The sequence below is a fragment of the Coregonus lavaretus genome (assembly GCF_964263955.1).
Source record: "Coregonus lavaretus genome assembly, contig: HAP1_SCAFFOLD_1100, whole genome shotgun sequence".
Lineage (NCBI taxonomy): Eukaryota > Metazoa > Chordata > Actinopteri > Salmoniformes > Salmonidae > Coregonus > Coregonus lavaretus.
The window spans coordinates 42,160-55,541 of NW_028161050.1; the positions used below are offsets into that span (position 1 = coordinate 42,160).

The window sequence follows — 13,382 nt, forward strand, 5'->3', positions numbered from 1 at the left end:
AATCTTTTGTCTTGCCTATTCACCATCTGAATGGCACATTTACACAATCCATGTCACAATTGTCTCAAGGCTTAAAAATAATTCATTAACCGGTCTCCTCCCCTTCATCTACACTGTTTGAAGTTGATTTAACAAGTTACATAAATAAGAGAACATATCTTTCACCTAGATTCACCTTATCAATCTATGTCATGGAAAAAGCAGGTGTTCATAATGTTTTGTACACTCAGTGTATTAAAATATATTACATAAACAACAAATCATAAACAGATGCTTTACAGTATATACTCAGATACACAAAATACATCTGGTTTCAGATCTAGAAGATTCTCATCTTCAATAGTAATATGATACATTTTTACCTAGGGTCAAAGGTCACTGGTCCATCACTAAAATGTATAGGTTGATGCATAGAGAAGTCACTCTTCATGGACAGATGACTGGGTACTGGAGAGACTGATCTCCGAATTTGGTTGGAGATTCTGGAAAACATAATAAATCCCCATGAAACTACATTTTAAAATATATCAAAACTATATTTCAAGAGATAAAATACATTACATGAAGCAATAAAATATATGCCATTACATAAAGCAAAAAACATACACTGAGTATACAAAACATTAAAAACACCTTCCTAATATTGAGTTGCACCTCCCCTCTCTTTTGCCCTCAGAACAGCCTCAACTCGTCGGGGCATGGACTCTACAAGGTGTCGAAAGCGTCCCACAGGGATGCTGGCCCATGTTGACTCCAATGCGTCCCACAGTTGGGTCAAAATGGCTGGATGTCCTTTGGGTAGTGGACCATTCTTGATACACACAGGAAACTTTTGAGCGTGAAAAACCCAGCAGCGTTGCAGTTCTTGACAAAAACCTGTGTGCCTGGTACCTACTACCATACCCCGTTCAAAGGCACTTAAATCTTTTGTCTTGCCTATTCACCATCTGAATGGGACATTTACACAATCCATCCCTCAATTGTCTCAAGGCTTAAAAATCATTCATTAACCTTTCTCCTCCCCTTCATCTACACTGATTGAAGTTGATTTAACAACTTACATAAATAAGAGATCATATCTTTCACCTGGATTCACCTTATCAATCTATGTCATGGAAAAAGCAGGTGTTCATAATGTTTTCAACACTCAGTGTATTAAAATATATTACATAAACAAATAATTATAAGCAGATGCTTTACAGTATATACTCAGATACACAAAATACATCTGGTTTCAGATCTTGAAGATTCTCATCTTCAATAATAATATTATACATTTTTACCTAGGGTCAAAGGTCACTGGTCCATCACTAAAATGTATAGGACGTTCCATAGAGAAGTCACTCTTCATGGACAGATGACTGGGTACTGGAGAGACTGATCTCAGAGTTTGGTTGGAGATTCTGATAAAAAACATAATAAATCTCCATGAAACTACATTTTAAAATATATCAAAACTATATTTCAAGAGATAAAATACATTACATAAAGCAATAAAATATATGCCATTACATAAAGCAACAAACATGCACTGAGTATACAAAACATTAAGAACACCTTCCTAATATTGAGTTTCACCTCCCCTCACTTTTGCCCTCAGAACAGCCTCAACTCGTTGGGGCATGGACTCTACAAGGTGTCGAAAGCGTCCCACAGGGATGCTGGCCCATGTTGACGCCAATGCGTCCCACAGTTGTGTCAAAATGGCTGGATGTCCTTTGGGTAGTGGACCACTCTTGATACACACAGGAAACTTTTGAGCGTGAACAACCCAGCAGCGTTGCAGTTCTTGACAAAAACCTGTGTGCCTATTTTTTTTTTTTTTCACCTTTATTTAACCAGGTAAACCAGTTGAGAACAAGTTCTCATTTACAACTGCGACCTGGCCAAGATAAAGCAAAGCAGTGCGATAAAAACAACACAGAGTTACATATGGGGTAAAAAACATAAAGTCAAAAATACAACAGAAAATATATATACAGTGTGTGCAAATGTAGCAAGTTATTGAGGTAAGGCAATAAATAGGCTATAGTGCAAAATAATTACAATAGTATTAACACTGGAATGCTAGATGTGCAAGAGATTATGTGCAAATAGAGATACTGGGGTGCAAAAGAGCAAAATAAATAACAATATAGGGATGAGGTAGTTGGGTGGGCTAATTTCAGATGGGCTGTGTACAGGTGCAGTGATCGGTAAGGTGCTCTGACAACTGATGCTTAAAGTTAGTGAGGGAGATAAGAGTCTCCAGCTTCAGAGATTTTTGCAATTCGTTCCAGTCATTGGCAGCAGAGAACTGGAAGGAATGGCAGCCAAAGGAGGTGTTGGCTTTGGGAATGACCAGTGAGATATACCTGCTGGAGCGCAGACTACGGGTGGGTGTTGCTATGGTGACCAATGAGCTAAGATAAGGCGGGGATTTGCCTAGCAGTGATTTCTAGATGGCCTGGAGCCAGTGGGTTTGACGACGAACATGTAGTGAGGACCAGCCAACAAGAGCGTACAGGTCACAGTGGTGGGTAGCGTATGGGGCTTTGGAGACAAAACGGATGGCACTGTGATAGACTACATCCAATTTGCTGAGTAGAGTGTTGGAGGCTATTTTGTAAATAACATCGCCGAAGTCAAGGATCGGTAGGATAGTCAGTTTTACGAGGGCATGTTTGGCAGCATGAGTGAAGGAGGCTTTGTTGCGAAATAGGAAGCCGATTCTAGATTTAACTTTGGATTGGAGATTCTTTATGTGAGTCTGGAAGGAGAGTTTACAGTCTAACCAGACACTTAGGTATTTGTAGTTGTCCACATACTCTAGGTCAGACCCGTCAAGAGTGGTGATTCTAGTCGGGTGGGCGGGTGCCAGCAGCGTTCGATTGAAAAGCATGCATTTAGTTTTACTAGTGTTTAAGAGCAGTTGGAGGCTACTGAAGGAGTGTTGTATGGCATTGAAGCTCGTTTGGAGGTTTGTTAACACAGTGTCCAATGAAGGGCCAGATGTATACAAAATGGTGTCGTCTGCGTAGAGGTGGATCTGAGAGTCATTACATAAAGCATTAAATTATATGACATTACACAAACCATTTAAATATATGCCATTACATAAAGCAACAAACAAACAGTGTAAAAAGCATTAAGAACACCCTCCTAATATTGAGCCTACTGATTCACTTCCTCATCTCAGTTCCACTTTAATCCATAAGAGTCTATTCATGCATATACTTTATAATATGTCCATATATAGTTATAATCTGTTCTAGGAACATCTACCCAAAATATTACACCTTCTTTATTACTTCACCAAACAGACACTACATGATCAAAAGTATGTGGACACCTGCTGGTCCAACATCTCATTACACCTGCTGGTCCAACATCTCATTACACATGCTGGCCAACATCTCATTAAACTTGCTGGCCAACATCTCATTACACCTGCTGGTCCAACATCTCATTACACCTGCTGGCCAATATCTCATTACACCTGCTGGTCCAACATCTCATTACACCTGCTGGTCCAACATCTTATTACACCTGCTGGTCCAACATCTCATTACACCTGCTGGTCCAACATCTCATTACACCTGCTGGTCCAACATCTCATTACACCTGCTGGCCAACATCTCATTACACCTGATGCTCCAACATCTCATTACACTTGATGCTCCAATATCTCATTACACCTGCTGGTCCAACATCTCATTACACTTGATGCTCCAACATCTCATTACACCTCCTGGTCCAACATCTCATTCCAAAATCATGGCCATTAATATGGAGTTGGTTCCCCCTTTGCTGCTATACCAGCCTCCACTCTTCTGAGAAGGCTTTCCACTAGATGTTGGAACATTGCTGCAGGGACTTGCTTCCATTCAGCAACAAGAGAATTAGTGAGGTCGGGCACTGATGCTGGGCAATTAGGCCTGGCTCGCAGTAGGCATTCCCAAGGTGTTCGATGGGGTTGAGGTCAGGGCTCTGTGCAGGCCAGTCAAGTTCTTCCAGTTCAAACCATTTCTGTATGGACCTTGCTTTGTGCATAGAATCGTCTAGAATGTCATTGTATGCGGTAGTGTTAAGATTTCCCTTCACTGGAACTAAGGGGCCTAGCCCGAACCACGAAAAACAGCCCCAGACCATTATTCCTCCTCCACCAAACTTTACAGTTGGCACTATGCATTAGGGCAGGTAGCGTTCTCCTGGCATCCGCCAAACCCAGATTTGTCCGTCGGACTGCCAGATGGTGAAGCGTGATTCATCACTCCAGAGATCGTGTTTCCACTGCTCCAGAGTCCAATGGCGGCGAGCTTGTTGGAAATGTTGCATCCTATGACCGTGCCACGTTGAAAGTCACTGAGCTCTTCAGTAAAGCTATTCTACTGCTAATGTTTGTCTATGGAGATTGCATGGCTGTATACACCTGTCAGCAACGGGTGCGACTGAAATAGCCAAATCCACTAATTTGATGGGGTGTCCACATACTTTTGTATATATAGTGTATGTGTAAAAATAAATACATATATACAGTACCAGTCAAAGGTTTGGACACAGCTACTCATTTAAGGGTTTTTCTTAATTTATACTATTTTCTACATTGTAGAATAATAGTGAAGACTTCAAAACTATGAAATAACACACATGGAAAGCTACAGGACTGTTTTGCTAGCACAGACTGGAACATGTTCCGGGATTCTTCAGACAGCATTGAGGAGTACACCACATCAGTCACTGGCTTCATCAATAAGTGCATCGATGATGTCGTCCCCACAGTGACCGTACGTACATACCCCAACCAGAAGCCATGGATTACAGGAAACATCCGCACTGAGCTAAAGGGTAGAGCTGCCGCTTTCAAGGAACGGGACTCTAACCCGGACGCTTATAAGAAATCCCGCTATGACCGCCGACGAACCATCAAACAGGCAAAGAGTCAATACAGGACTAAGATTGAATCATACTACACTGGCTCTGACGCTCGTCGGATGTGGCAGGGCTTGAAAACTATTACAGATTACAAAGGGAAGCACAGCCGCAAGCTGCCCAGTGACACAAGCCTACCAGACGAGCTAAACCACTTTTATGCTCGCTTCGAGGCAAGCAACACTGAAGCATGCATGAGAGCACCAGCTGTTCCGGATGACTATGTGATCACGCTCTCCGTAGCCGATGTGAGTAAGACTTTTAAGCAGGTCAACATTCACAAGGCCGCAGGGCCAGACGGATTACCAGGACGTGTACTCCGAGCATGTGCTGACCAACTGGCAAGTGTCTTCACTGACATTTTCAACATGTCCCTGACTGAGTCTGTAATACCAACATGTTTCAAGCAGACCACCATAGTCCCCGTGCCCAAGGACTCTAAGATAACCTGCCTAAATGACTACTGACCCGTAGCACTGACGTCTGTAGCCATGAAGTGCTTTGAAAGGCTGGTCATGGCTCACATCAACAGCATTATCCCAGAAACCCTAGACCCACTCCAATTTGCATACTGCCCCAACAGATCCACAGATGATGCAATCTCTATTGCATTCCACACTGCCCTTTCCCACCTGGACAAGAGGAACACCTACGTGAGAATGCTATTCATTGACTACAGCTCAGCATTCAACACCATAGTGCCCTCAAAGCTCATCACTAAGCTAAGGATCCTGGGACTAAACACCTCCCTCTGCAACTGGATCCTGGACTTCCTGACGGGCCGCCCCCAGGTGGTAAGGGTAGGTAACAACACATCTGCCACACTGATCCTCAACACGGGGGCCCCTCAGGGGTGCGTGCTCAGTCCCCTCCTGTACTCTCTGTTCACCCATGACTGCATGGCCAGGCACGACTCCAACACCATCATTAAGTTTGCAGACGAGACCTGGCCATGTGGTGCCAGGACAACAACCTCTCCCTCAACGTGACCAAGAAAAAGGAGATGATTGTGGACTACAGGAAAAAAAAGAGGACTGAGCACGCCCCCATTCTCATCGACGGGGCTGTAGTGGAACAGGTTGAGAGCTTCAAGTTCCTTGGTGTCCAAATCACCAACGAACTATCATGGTCCAAACACACCAAGACAGTCGTGAAGAGGGCACGACAAAGCCTATTCCCCCTCAGGAGACTGAAAAGATTTGGCATGGGTCCTCAGATCCTCAAAAAATTCTACAGCTGCACCATCGAGAGCATCCTGACTGGTTGCATCACCGCCTGGTATGGCAACTGCTTGGCCTCCGACCGCAAGGCACTACAGAGGGTAGTGCGTACGGCCCAGTACATCACTGGGGCCAAGCTTCCTGCCATCCAGGACCTCTATACCAAGCGGTGTCAGAGGAAGGCCCTCAAAATTGTCAAAGACTCCAGCCACCCTAGTCATAGACTGTTCTCTCTGCTACCGCACGGCAAGCGGTACCGGAGTGCCAAGTCTAGGTCCAAAATACTTCTCAACAGCTTCTACCCCCAAGCCATAAGACTCCTGAACAGCTAATCATGGCTACCCGGACTATTTGCACTGCCCCCCCACCCCATCCTTTTTACGCTGCTGCTACTCTGTTAATTATTTATGCATAGTCACTTTAACTCTACCCACATGTACATATTACCTCAACTACCTCAACTAGCCGGTGCCCCCGCACATTGACTCTGCAACGGTACCCCCCTGTATATATAGCCTCCCTACTGTCACTTTATTTTACTTCTGCTCTTTTTTCTCTCAACACTTTTTTTGTTGTTGTTTTATTTTAACTTTTTTTGTAAAAAATAAATGTACTGTTGGTTAAGGGCTGTAAGTAAGCATTTCACTGTAATGTCTGCACCTGTTGTATTCGGCGCATGTGACCAATAAAATTTGATTTGATTTGATTTGAATCATGTAGTAACCAAAAAAGTGTTAAACAAATCAAAAAATATTTTATATTTCAGATTCTTCAAAGTAGCCACCCTTTGCCTTGATGACAGCTTTGCACACTCTTGAGCAATTTCCAAACGCCTGAAGGTACCACGTTCATCTGTACAAACAATAGTACGCAAGTATAAACACCATGGGACCATGCAGCCGTCATACCGCTCAGGAAGGAGACGCGTCCTGTCTCCTAGAGATGAACGTACTTTGGTACGAAAAGTGAAAATCAATCCCAGAACAACAGCAAAGGACTTTGTGAAGATGCTGGAGGAAACAGGTACAAAAGTATATATATCCACAGTAAAACGAGTCCTATATCGACATAACCTGAAAGGCCGCTCAGCAAGGAAGAAGCCACTGCTCCAAAACCGTCATAAAAAAGCCAGACTACGGTTTGCATCTGCACATGGGGACGAAGATCATACTTTTTGGAGAAATGTCCTCTGGTCTGATGAAACAAAAATTGAACTGTTTGGCCATAATGACCATCGTTATGTTTGGAGGAAAAAGGGTGTTGCTTGCAAGCCAAAGAACACCATCCCAACCGTGAAGCACAGGGGTGGCAGCATTATGCTGTTGGGGTGCTTTGCTGCAGGTGGGACTGGTGCACTTCACAAAATAGATGGCATCATGAGGAATGAAAATTATGTGTATATTTTGAAGCAACATCTCAAGACATCAGTCAGGAAGTTAAAGCTAGGTCACAAATGGGTCTTCCAAATGGACAATGACCCCAAGCATACTTCCAAAGTTGTGGCAAAATGGCTTAAGGACAAAAAGTCAAGGTATTGGAGTGGCCATCATAAAGCCCTGACCTCAATCCTATAGAAAATTTGTGGGCAGAACTGAAAAAGCGTGTGCGAGCAAGGAGGCCTATAAACCTGACTCAGTTACACCAGCTCTGTCAGGAGGAATGGGCCAAAATTCACCCAACTTATTGTGGGAAGCTTATGGAAGGCTACCCGAAACGTTTGACCCAAGTTAAACAATTTAAAGGCAACGCTACCAAATACTAATTGAGTGTATGTAAACTTTTGACCCACTGGGAATTTGATGAAAGACATTTCACATTCTTAAAATAAAGTGGTGATCCTAACTGACCTAAGACAGGGAATTCTTACTAGGATTAAATGTCAGGAATTGTGAAAAACTGAGTTTAAATGTATTTGGCTAAGGTGTATGTAAACTTCAGACCAACTGTAGATTGTAATATGTATTTTTCTGGCTTGTCTTCCCCAGTGATTTGACCCACGCACTCCTACTGCTTACTATGTGACTTGTTAAGCTCATTTCTACTCTTGAAACTATTCAGGCTTGCCATAACAAAGGGGTTGAATACTTACTGATTCAAGACATTTCAGCTTGTTATTTTTAATTACATTTGTAAAGACTTCGTAAAACATAATTCCATTTTGACATTATGGGGTATTGTGTGTAGGCCAGTGACCAAATAAATCTGAATTTTATGCATTTTAAATTCAGGCTTTAACATAACAAAATGTGGAAAATGTCAGTCAAGGGGTGTGAATACTTTCTGAAGACACTTTATATACCTAAAATCCGGCAAATTGAGAGCTCTCCACTAAAGTTTTACAAACAATAAAAAACTTGGCGCGCCCGAAAATATTATTAAAAAGTTTGGTCCTTGGACACAGAGGGATTAAACACTAAATTTACCGTCCATCTAGTGAAGAGAGGAGAACCGGACAGAGGGAGCGTAGGCCAGCATCCGTCAACGAGAGAGGGAGAAGCCATCCACGGTATTTAACAGGTGGAAGAAACAACCAGGGAGCTCCATCGGTCCACAACAAAAGCAGGCAGCCGGTGATGATGTAGTGGTAGATAGGATAACTAGGATGCTGCCTTTAGAGTAGCTAGCTTAGCTAGCTGTACCGACTAGAGGACAGGACGAACTCTGGAGGTGCCATGAAGGAAGACTAGTTGAACCAGTTAGACTCTGCCCTGAACTGTTGCGTGAGAAGACCCTCCAAAAGGTCTCACACATCTGGTGCACCCTCACATGACAGAAACTGTAGACAGGTTTTCAAAATGGGTAGAGGCAATTCCTACAGAAAACTACAGAATAAGAGGATGCTAGGTCAGTCATTAAGTGGCTACAAACTAAGTTAATATCCAGGTACGGTATACCAAGGCAGATAAGATCTGACAACCACACATTTTAGCAAAAAACACCTGAGAGAGGTGAAGGAAATGTTCGGAATCATGCACAGATTCGGTTCAGTAACATCCACAGTCCCAGGGACTCGTGGAACGCGCCAACCTAGCCAAGGGAGGGAGGTCATATGCCCGCCCTTGATGTACAACAGATAGAAATGACTGATTATGTGATGAAATTGACGGAGCTTTCTGCAGCACTCTCTTCTCAGGTGCGGAAGGTCCAGGAGAGGGAGCTGACAGGAAGTACGCTGCCACTGAAGGTAAAGGTGGGAGACTGGGTGAGGGTAAAAGTCCACAAGAGAAAGTGGCTGGAACCCAGGTGGACTGGACCGTACGAAGTGAAGGAGGTTACTTCACACTCAGTCCAGGTCAGAGGTAAATCAGGCGCACCCTGGCACCATCTAACACATTGCACACCAGCCCCCACTCCTTCTAGAACACTGACAGAAGTCAGAGCTGATTTGAGCAGCCAAAACCAATTTGACACCAAAATGAAGGTTCCCTTATGGGAAAAAGAACCTCGACCAGGTAGAAGGAGAAATCTTTGCCATCGCACCCACTCCAAACGAACAAGCTCAAATCTACCCCTTTTAGGGGAAGATGAAATAGAATTTGAACAACAGCTTTGATGTATTTAATCGTGCACTAGAGGGGGACTAACATTGTTTAATTAACTAGCCATATAATTAGTATGCTAGAGGGGGATGGTTGAATGTTTTTTACCATTGCATTATGCGTTATCATGTTTTGTTTTCTTTCCTGCATTATTGTTTTTCTTTTAAGACTGATTCAACTATGCTTAATGCCAACATAATTAATGGATCACGTCTAGAAGACGTGAAGAGGGGGATTTGTCGTAGTAAATATAAAATGTTATAGATTGATCTGAGTAATATGTTGTGTAAAATGGTCTTATAAATGCTGTTACAGGAGTGTGTCATGTGTCTGATACTAACAGCGTACTGTTCTGTGTCATGTGTCTGATACTAACAGCATACTGTTCTGTGTCATGTGTCTGATACTGTTGTGTTAGTTGTCTGTGCATAACATTTTAGTAGCGAACAAAGGACAGAGCACCAGATGGCCTAATCTTACAGGAGTACGATAACTGGACAACACCCACACCTCCAGGCCCCCACCGGTTGCTCCTCACGAGTTCCCTGGACACACACAGACATTTCACTGCACGCACACTCAAACTCACTCCCCTGTCTACTGGTCGGGTGCCAAGGGCAGAGGACTCTGCCGTGCACCAATGGGGCATCTGCTCTGGACAGAGCAGACCCGCCTCCTACGCCTCGGGAACCAATCAAGGGACTAGAAGAAGGACCCCTTCCTTTATGTTACATTGTATAAAGTAATGCTGTAAACTCTTTTTAATCGCCCTTCTCAACTGTCTCCTTAAGAGGCAATTGGTTGGGTCCATGCATGTAGCCTGAGCAGTACCAGCTATCTCTGTTTTAATAAACTGCCTTTTGCTTAAGCAAATTCCTCTCTGTCTAGCGTCGTTGGTTTTGTACTCCCTCTCCTAATTATGGTTTCACCAACAATAGCGAGTGAAAAGGATCTGGCTACACTCATACTGTCACTGACCATTACGCAAAAAGCAAATTGAACAATAAACTTCGGTGTCTCAACACTGTAACGAACTCCGTCGTTATTCCCCAAGATCACCTCAGTCCACTCAGTGCGTAACTGGACAATATGCTTGGCGCCAAACCGTCCGTGGACGCGGACAGTTCTGTACGGGGACGCGGACAGTTTCAGAACGCGGACATGAGCAGAGCCACAAAATAAAAGCAGTCTTTAAAGTCGGGTACATTAGTAATATTATGTCAAACAAAAAAAAAATCGTTTTTTAAAACAATATGTTGAGATTTGGGCCCATATCCAAAAAAGCGTCTCAGAGTAGAAAATGTGTCGTATAAGTGCTGAGAATAAAGCCATTTTAGTCCTACTCTTATGGGTATAAATTAAAGCTACGCATGAAGCCTCTTTATTCATAAGTGTCCCACCTAGTTGGCAGATATTTAGGACACCTCATGAGCTGTCCTAACCAGTTAAGAGGTACCAGCAGGTGTCTTGATAATAGAAACATGCAGTGAGTCAGTGGTTCCTGTGCAACATGTAATTGCTTTGGAGCAGTGGTGACCTGTCATTCAGGGCAGAGCCCCACCTGTTTAGCAGATGCTCTTACCCAGAGCGATTTACGGTAAGTGCATTCATCTTAAGATAGCTAGGTGAGACAACCAGATAATACAGTCAAATATACAGGATACGAACATTCAATTTCAGCTAAACAATGGATATATAGCGTTTTGCAATAAAAATCTAAAATCTATTAATTAAACATCTGAGAACAGTAATATTGAAGGTACCCATAAGCAACCATTTCTGATTAAAAAACACATGTGGAAAATTGTGGAAATAGCATTTAGGAATTAAACTCTTAATAATTCTTAAACAAAATTGTCATCTCACCTCTTAGCTTTGGTGTCATGTTCCCCAGAGAGACTCATTTTAGAGGCAGGGCCCCCCTCCTCTCTCTCCCCAGAGAGACTCATTTTAGAACACTGACCCCTAAACAGAGATCCAACATGTTGGTTGTAGTTAACACAGTAATTCTTGAATGTGAATTGTTATCATTTATTAATTATCTCTTATAAAACATCTACTAACAGACATATCGAAACAGTCAGGTGATTTAATGCAATCACATGAATATGTAGTTGTGACATCTCTTCACCATGGCCATGTCACACACTTATTTGTATTCATTAAAAGTTGCCATTTATTATTTTTGAATCTGTTCTTTTCTAAACGTATCTGAGAATGTAGACAGAAGGGCTAAAACAGGCTTGATTGATCTGGGGGGGATCAGTGATCTATACAGAAAGGCTATTCCTCAGCCAGTGGCGACCTGTCATTCAGGGCAGGTGGCCTTTCCTGTTTTGCATGTTATTTTGGCATTAATACGTGTCACATATCAGTTTGCAAAAAATTTAAAAATAAATAAATATATATTTATCATTGAGTTAATAAAGCCGCAAAAACACATGGTCTCTTTTTTGTTTTCTTGACTAAGGCAGCTCCAAAATGCAGGAGTTTCAGCCTAGCTCAGTGCTTTCTGTGGTGGTCGGGCAAGCCAGAAGAAAATACGGAGCACTGTGCCGTGATTCGCTCAGTGTTCTGTCATTCATGGGGACACTACGTCATCGCCAAGTCTAAGGGTAGAGCTAGAAAATTCAAGCCCCTTGGGTGCTGCCACAGAGTTACATTAGAAGTGCCCATCCAAGAAGGTCATTGGCCAACAGATAAAATGACGTCAAATCACATTATATCTACAGTAGCTTTGATTGAACTGATCAGGTCAACATCATACTTTCAAAATCTTAGCCAGCAGTCATCATCACGAATCAAGATGACAATCTACAGGCACATCCTTTTTAATCCTTGTCATATGAAGAGAAATAATGAAGAGAAATGATAGGACAGCTGTCGGGACTCTGCTGTTGGGACTCTGCTGTTGGGACTCTGCTGTTGGGACTCTGCTGTTGGGACTCTGCTGTTGGGACTCTGCTGTTGGGACTCTGCTTTTGGGACTCTGCTGTTGGGACTCTGCTGTCGGGACTCTGCTGTTGGGACTCTGCTGTTGGGACTCTGCTGTCGGGACTCTGCTGTTGGGACTCTGCTGTTGGGACTCTGCTGTTGGGACTCTGCTGTTGGGACTCTGCTGTTGGGACTCTGCTGTCGGGACTCTGCTGTTGGGACTCTGCTGTTGGGACTCTGCTGTTGGGACTCTGCTGTCGGGACTCTGCTGTTGGGACTCTGCTGTCGGGACTCTGCTGTTGGGACTCTGCTGTTGGGACTCTGCTTTATGTAGGCCCTAACAGTTTGTGGCCACCGTTTCTCACCGTTATAGTGCAATGAATGTATTGTTTAGTGTTGTGTTGTGGAGTGGCTTTGCTGGCATGCATCCCCCTTTATTTATGTTTTGCCCCACCAAGATTGACATGCTAAAATCACCACTGACCTCAGCTATAGCCTAGATGACCAGCCTAAACCGGTTCAGATCAGTTCCCATAACGTTATAACAGTAACAGTAGCAGGAGCCTAGTCCTGATACAGATGGAGGTCTATACCTCAGCTATAGCCTACATATCCTAGATGACCAGCCTAAACCTGTTCAGATCAGTTCCCATAACGTTATAACAGTAACAGTAGCAGGAGCCTAGTCCTGATACAGATGGAGGTCTATACCTCAGCTATAGCCTCCATATCCTAGATGACCAGCCTAAACCTGTTCAGATCAGTTCCCATAACGTTA

The 13,382-nt window shown here is 43.3% G+C and overlaps 1 protein-coding gene and 1 long non-coding RNA gene across 2 annotated transcripts in view; both read right to left on the reverse strand.

The window, feature by feature from the left end:
* The window catches only part of LOC311121152 (NACHT, LRR and PYD domains-containing protein 12-like), a 103,026-nt gene that overhangs the window by 34,627 nt on the left and 55,017 nt on the right, over nt 1-13,382 (reverse strand).
* On the reverse strand, nt 262-11,635 carry LOC311121151. The gene is made up of 3 exons (XR_014612242.1): nt 11,537-11,635; nt 1,284-1,403; nt 262-482 (listed from the first exon to the last, which is right to left on the reverse strand). It is a non-coding gene; the product is annotated as an uncharacterized lncRNA (long non-coding RNA).